Source organism: Acomys russatus, chromosome 26, assembly GCF_903995435.1.
Source record: "Acomys russatus chromosome 26, mAcoRus1.1, whole genome shotgun sequence".
Lineage (NCBI taxonomy): Eukaryota > Metazoa > Chordata > Mammalia > Rodentia > Muridae > Acomys > Acomys russatus.
This window is the reverse complement of record NC_067162.1, coordinates 37,657,447-37,663,867: the sequence shown is the minus strand read 5'-3', so window position 1 is coordinate 37,663,867 and position 6,421 is coordinate 37,657,447. Positions and strand designations below refer to the sequence as shown.

General features: G+C 42.9%; 1 non-coding gene across 1 annotated transcript; it reads right to left on the bottom strand.

Annotated features, from left to right (window-relative positions):
- Positions 1 to 218: 218 nt before the first annotated feature.
- Positions 219 to 322, bottom strand: LOC127209703 (U6 spliceosomal RNA). The gene has a single exon (XR_007833215.1). It is a non-coding gene; the product is annotated as a U6 spliceosomal RNA (small nuclear RNA).
- Between the last annotated feature and the right edge of the window lie 6,099 nt (positions 323 to 6,421).

Here is a 6,421-nt window from a genome sequence, read left to right as displayed (position 1 = left end):
GGGGCTCAGCTGCCTTTCTCTCTCACCCCCTTCCTTTTATTTTCAGCTTATGACCCTAGTTTATAAGATGATATTGCCTGTATTCAAGGTAGGTCTTACCACTTCGTTGAAATTGTGTATACAAATGGTCTCACAAACATACCCAAAGATATCCCTCACTAATGCCATAGGCATTTCTTTAATTTATTTTTAATTTCAATTTATTTGTTTCTAGTTCATAAAACATGGAATGCTTCATGAATTTGCATGTCATTCTTGTGCATGGGGCCATGCTAAACTTCTATCATTCCAGCTGTGGTGTATGTGCTGCCAAAGTGAGCATGCCTAAGCATTTCTTAAACTGGTCAAGTTGACAACCAGAATGAACCATACATGAGGAGACTAAGACTAGATTACAGAAGACCCAAGGGAACCTATTTGTCACCGTAGCTATTGAAAGGACTGGTGAGAGGAGAACATGAGGAGAATAAGGGTGTGCAGGCACTTACCACCGAGGGAGATTCTCGCCTCAAGTCACAGAGAACTCACAGAGGTGGATGAAGCTGCTTGGTGAGAGAGACAATCTGGCGAGGAAGCAAGCAAGAAAAGAAAAAATGAATTAAAAAAAAAAAACAAAAAACTATCCAAACGAGTCAGCCGGTGGTGGTTTGACTAGGAATAGCCACAACAGATATAGACCCATGCGTTTGAAGGCTTGGCGTATAAAAAGTGTGACTATTAGGAGGTGTGGCCTTGTTGGAGGAAGTGTGTCACTATCAGGGTGGGCTTTGAGGCCTCCTGTGCTCCAACTATACTCAGTATGAACACAGGCTTCTTCTGCTACCCGTGCATCAAGATCTATGACTCTCAGCTCCTCCTCCAGTACCATGTCTGCCTGCACACTGCCGTGCTTCCTGCCATGATGACAATGGACTTCACCTCTGAAAGCAAGCCCCAATTAATTGTTTTCTTTTGTGAGAGTTGCAGTGGCTGTGGTGTCTCTTCACAGCAATGAAACGCTAACTAAGACACAGCCAATCTCTAAATCTCGTGCCTTTGCAGAACTAGGATCAAAACAAATGTTTCCAGTTTTACCTACGTGTTACCTGCTAAACCAGTTTGGACCCTTCCCCAGTCCCAGGCCTCCTCTCTGGCATCTATGTTACTCCAGATATGAAGGGAACTACTTTGGACAGGCAAGTGCAGCCTCTGTAGAGAGTAACACCCTTCAGATGAGATGAGAGGAAGCATCAAGTACTCAGAGATGCCTGGCAATGGGATCAGTAATGGTGCCCAGAATCCACACATTCTGCCAACTACAACAAGATGGACAGCAGAAAGCTGCTTTCTGAGTATCTGGGAAGTTGAAACCCTTTGAAAGATATTGTTTTACAGAGGACCAAATCATGTCAGCTTCGATGTAGCTCTGCCCCTCCAAAAACAGTGGCTTTAGCCAGCTTTCCTTCATAAAAGTAGTATGTCCTTTTTTCATTTAATAGCTCTAGCCAAAGTTAGTTGAGATTTTCAACTGGGAACTTCAGACTCTACCCAGAAATAGAGTTTTATTTTTGTATCATTTTCAGTATCACCTGACATCATCACATGAGGTTTTTTGTTTGTTTGTTTGTTTGTTTTTGTTTGTTTGTTTTTTGTCTGTCTTTAGATGTGGTCAAGGACATGATTTTTGTTAGAGAGATTATTTTGCCTTTTAAATTATATGAATATGTGTGTATGTGTTAGGGGGTGTCTACATGTAAGTGCAGGTGTCGGCAGAGGATAGAGAAAGACATGTGATCTCCTAGAGTGGGAGCTATGGGTGGTGTGAGTTGCCTATTATGGATGCTGAGAATCAAATTATAGTCCTCTACAAGGGCAGTGTGCACTCTTAACTGCAGAGCTATCTCTCCAGCCCTAACACTGATTTTTGAGTGTTCAATATCTTGTCTTCCTGGGATAAAAATCTCACTGACTTGTGGTACAATCCTTCATAATTGTGTTCTTTTATTTTCTTTAGATTTATTTTCATTTTCCGTGTGTGAGTATTTATCTGCATATACACTGATACTCAGAGGATCAGAAGAGTGCATTGGATGCCTTGGAATTAGATTACAAATGATTATGAGCCACCATGTAGGTTGCTGGGAATTGAACCCAGGTCCTCTGGAAGAGCAGCCAGTGCTCTTAACAGCTGAGCCATCTCTTCTGTCTGATATAATCTTTCTATCTATTTTTATATTACTGTGTCTAATGTTGTAGGGAGCTCTTTCACATCTATATTCATGAAGCAAATTGATCCGTAGCTTTACTTTCTTGTAATATTTTACTTGGTTTTGTTAGTGAGGTAGTGTTATCCTTATAGAATCAATTATACAGTGATGTCTCTGTTTCCATTGCTATTATGAAGAATTGGCTTAATTTCTTCCTTAAATGTTTGGAAAGTTCTCAAGGAAACATCTGGACCTGGTTCTCTCTTTTTCAGAGTAATTAATTATTGATTCGATCTCTCTAATAGATGCAGGCCTCTTCAGATGGTCTCTTTCTTATCTGACAAATTTCAATAGTTTGTTGTTTCCCAGGAATTGGCTCATTTTGTTTAATTTATGGAATTTGGGCCAAGGAGTTGTCCATAATGTTCTTCTTTTATACTGGTAATATCCACAGAATCAATAGCAATGAGCTCTTTAACTTGTAATGCCCATCATTTCTGTCCTCGCCCCTTGCCTCCCAGCCACTTCTTCCTCCCTCCCATCTTTCTCTTTGTTTTTTTTTTTCCCACTCACATATCTCTGCTTCTGTCCTTTTGATCAGCTTATAATATCAGCCACCTGTCTATCGCTGTCACCAAATACATGAGTTAATCATTTTAAAATGACGAAAAGGTCAGCACTGTTCAGAGTTTCAAGGTCTCAGACTGTGATTAGTTTGGGCCTATTTCTATGAACCTATGCACTGTGAGGAAACCACTTAACAGAGATGCCCTGTTAACATCATGGCATCCTGGGAGGGGGGGGGGAAGAGTAACAAAGTACAAATACCTGTTTCAAGGTCACACCCTCCTGCTCTCATTGCCTTCAACTAGACTCCACCAACCTCTTAAGGATTCTGCTACCTACCATTAAAATCACAGCAGGGGCCCAAGACACATTAGCTCTGGAGGGTCACTTTGACACTAAACCAGAAAACCTGTCTAGTGTTTTTTCTCTATTTAAGGAATCATTTTAAACACCCTACTCTCACTTTTGTTGCTTCTTTTTTCATTGGCCTCCAGAGTCATTGCTTTCTGTCTTTTTTTTTTTCCTCCCATGTATTTTTTCCCCTTTGTTTTAGAGTTAGTATTACTGTTCTTTCTCTGGTGTTCCAAAAACAGAGGTGGCTGATGTGTTCATTTCAACTGTCCTCTTTCTGGCACATTTATTTAATGCTAAAGATTTATCTTTAAGCATTGTCCCTTTGTGTCTCACCAACTGTCATGCTGCATTTTCATTGTCACTATACATCTGAAGCAATTTTACTGTCACTTGAGATTCCTCTGATTCATAGGTTATCTAGAAGTATGTTGCTTTATTTTCAACTATTTGGAATGTTTCCAGTTATCTTTCTTTGACTTATTTTTGTAGTTTAATCTTATCATGCCATAGAACGTAGGGTTTCTTGTTCTTTTAAGGGTTTATAGTGGGCGTTATAGCCTAGGATCTTGGTGAATGTTCCAAGTGACTGCTATGAGAATGTATATTTTGCAGTTTGGGGATGTATTATGTTATAAATGTCAATTAAATCAAAATGATTGAAAGCCCTGCCATGTCAGCTGCATAGTTCTGACTTTCTGCTTTCTTGATCTATCAACTACTGAAAGAGGTGATAAAAACTCTGACTGTCCTAGCAGGCTTCCCTCTTCCAACGTACAGTTCCCTCAGTTTTTGCTTTATGCTCTGACATCTGACTATTAAGTACCCATGTATGAAGGATCATAATGTCTTCCTGGGGAGTTTATCTCTTATCATTTCTTTCATTTCTTTCAATACCTCTTCCTCTTTTCTGGTCTTTTTCCTTGTATGGAAATTTGTCTTATCCAAAATTAATACAAATTACCTACAAGTAGTTTTTTTGCACCCAAATAAACATGCTAAACATGAAACAGGAAAGATGTAGGAAAACGTTTAAGAATAAATGTTTTTTCTTATTAAAGTCTTATAACTATGCATGTATTTTCTTTCTTGGGAATAAAAAAATAAAAAATGGAAAGGTGACTATATCTTCAGAATAACTAAGTAATTCTGAAAAAGAAAGGACAAGGACTCTGGTCTCAAGAACAGGCAAAAACAAAAGGGTATTAAGGGAAAGTTGGATGCTGAGGTTTTAAACAAAGCAGACATACAGACACAATCAGCTGCTTTTGGATACAAGGACACGCTGAAGAAAGGCAGTTGTCTTCAGCACGCCATGCTAGAGTGACTAGCCTTCCATGCCCAGCAAGTCAGGAAAGCAGTGGGGGAGGAGATGAATATAATTGAAATGTATTGTACCAAATTCTCAAAGAACTAATGGAAAGGTTTATAAAATGAATACATCCACGCGTCTCACATCTTCCCTGGACAAGTACCATAGGCCTAAACTAGAAACCACTTAGGATAAAGTATAGGAGAAAATCTGGGTGACTTGTATTTAGTGATAAAGCCTTTATGGTCCAGGAGAGAAAGTTGGCAGGTTAGACTTCACTACAATTTAAAAAAAAAGAAAAAAAAAAAAAAAAAACAAAAAAAAAAAAAAAAAACAAAACAGAAATGCATGAAATCTGAAAAAATAAAAAAGAGGACAAGTGGGCAGCAAATACAGTCTAAAACTCAGTCATTATATGCCCTTAGGGAGCTGCAAGTTGAAGCCCCCAAAGGGGGGTTAGTACCTACCTCTTGCAATGATATAGCCCCTAAAACATTGGCAAATGCTGACATGTAAGCAGAAGAGCAAGAAACAATTCTTGCACAAGAAGTGGATGAAATGTAATTGACTCCCAACACATGAGGAGGTTTTCATAAAGTTAGGCAGAGCTGGCCACCTGAAATGGCACCTCTTTAGGGACCACTCAGCTTCTCGAAGGTTTAATGTCTGACTGAGGAGGCTGAAGCAGGAGAGTCCCAAGAAAGACCTGCATCACATAGCGACAGCCTGTTAAAAAAACAAAACCAGAAATAAAAGGAAGAAAAAAGAAAATGAGGGGATCCAAGATGGCAGCGAGCAGTGTGGACCATGTTTGGAGGCTCCAGTGAACCATTCAGGGAATTGCACAGATTTCTGAGCCAGGAACACCAAGGTCCCCACACCACGGCAGCGGAAGTGCTCCACGGTTTGGAGGGACCAGGCTGCGGAGGATCTGCATGCCCCTGCACATGGGAGGAGTGTGGATTTTCTCGGATCAGAGCAGCAGCAGCAGAGGCAGCAGCAACAGTGGCGGCACCGGTGGCACCAGCGGCACCAGCGTCAGCAGTGGCGGTGGCTGAGGTTTGCAGCTCTGAGCCTTCAGGGGGAGTCGATTAGTGTGGTGGCCGGTGGGAGTTGCTGCGGGAGAGGGGACTCTGGACGGGATTTGGGTCGCGTGGTGCCTTGTGACCCAAACTGGACTCGGCGGACAGTTCAGCCCCAGAGTCCTGGGTTCAGCTCAGTGCTTAGTGCCGTGGAGACACTGTCTCAGCGCAGCAAGCAATTCTGCCCTAGGCACTAGCTCAACTCAGCCACAGCTCCCTTGCTGTGACACAGGCTGGGCGGAGCACTTAATTCCACCCTAGGCACCAGCTCAGCGCAGCCACAATTCTCCAGCACTGATGCAGGCTGGGCGGAACACTCAGTTTCACCAGAGGCACTAGCTCACATCAACGAGCAGTTCTGCCCAAAACACTAGCACAGCTCAACGGGCAGTTCTGGAGAGCTAACACAGGCTGAGGTCAGCACGCAGATTCAGCCCAGAGGCCCTAGCAGGACTTGCCGGGCAGATTGGGCCCAGAGACTCTAGTTGAGCTGTGCACACAGGCTTGGTGGCTCCAAGACTCTGGCTGGACTATCCACGCAGTATAGGCCCAGAGTCCCAGGGTGAATTCAGCATGTAGTGTGAGTCCAGAGTCCTTGGCTGAGCTCAGTGCACAATTCTGCCCCGGTGAGCTCGGCGTACAGTTTGGGGCCTGAGTCCTTAACTGTGCTTGGCAGACAGATTAGGCCCAGAGACTAGCGGAGCTTTTGGCACAGTCCCGGCTCTAAGTCTCTGGTTGGACACAGTGTGCAGTTTGAATCCAGAATTCCTGGCTGAGCTTGGTGGACAGTTCAGGCCCTGAGTCAATAACTGACCACAGCACAAACTTTGGGCCAAAAGCCCCTAGCTGAGCTTGGTGCGCAGTCCCAGCCCCCCAAAATTCTGGCTGGACCCTGTGTGCATTTTGTGCCCAGAATCCCTAGC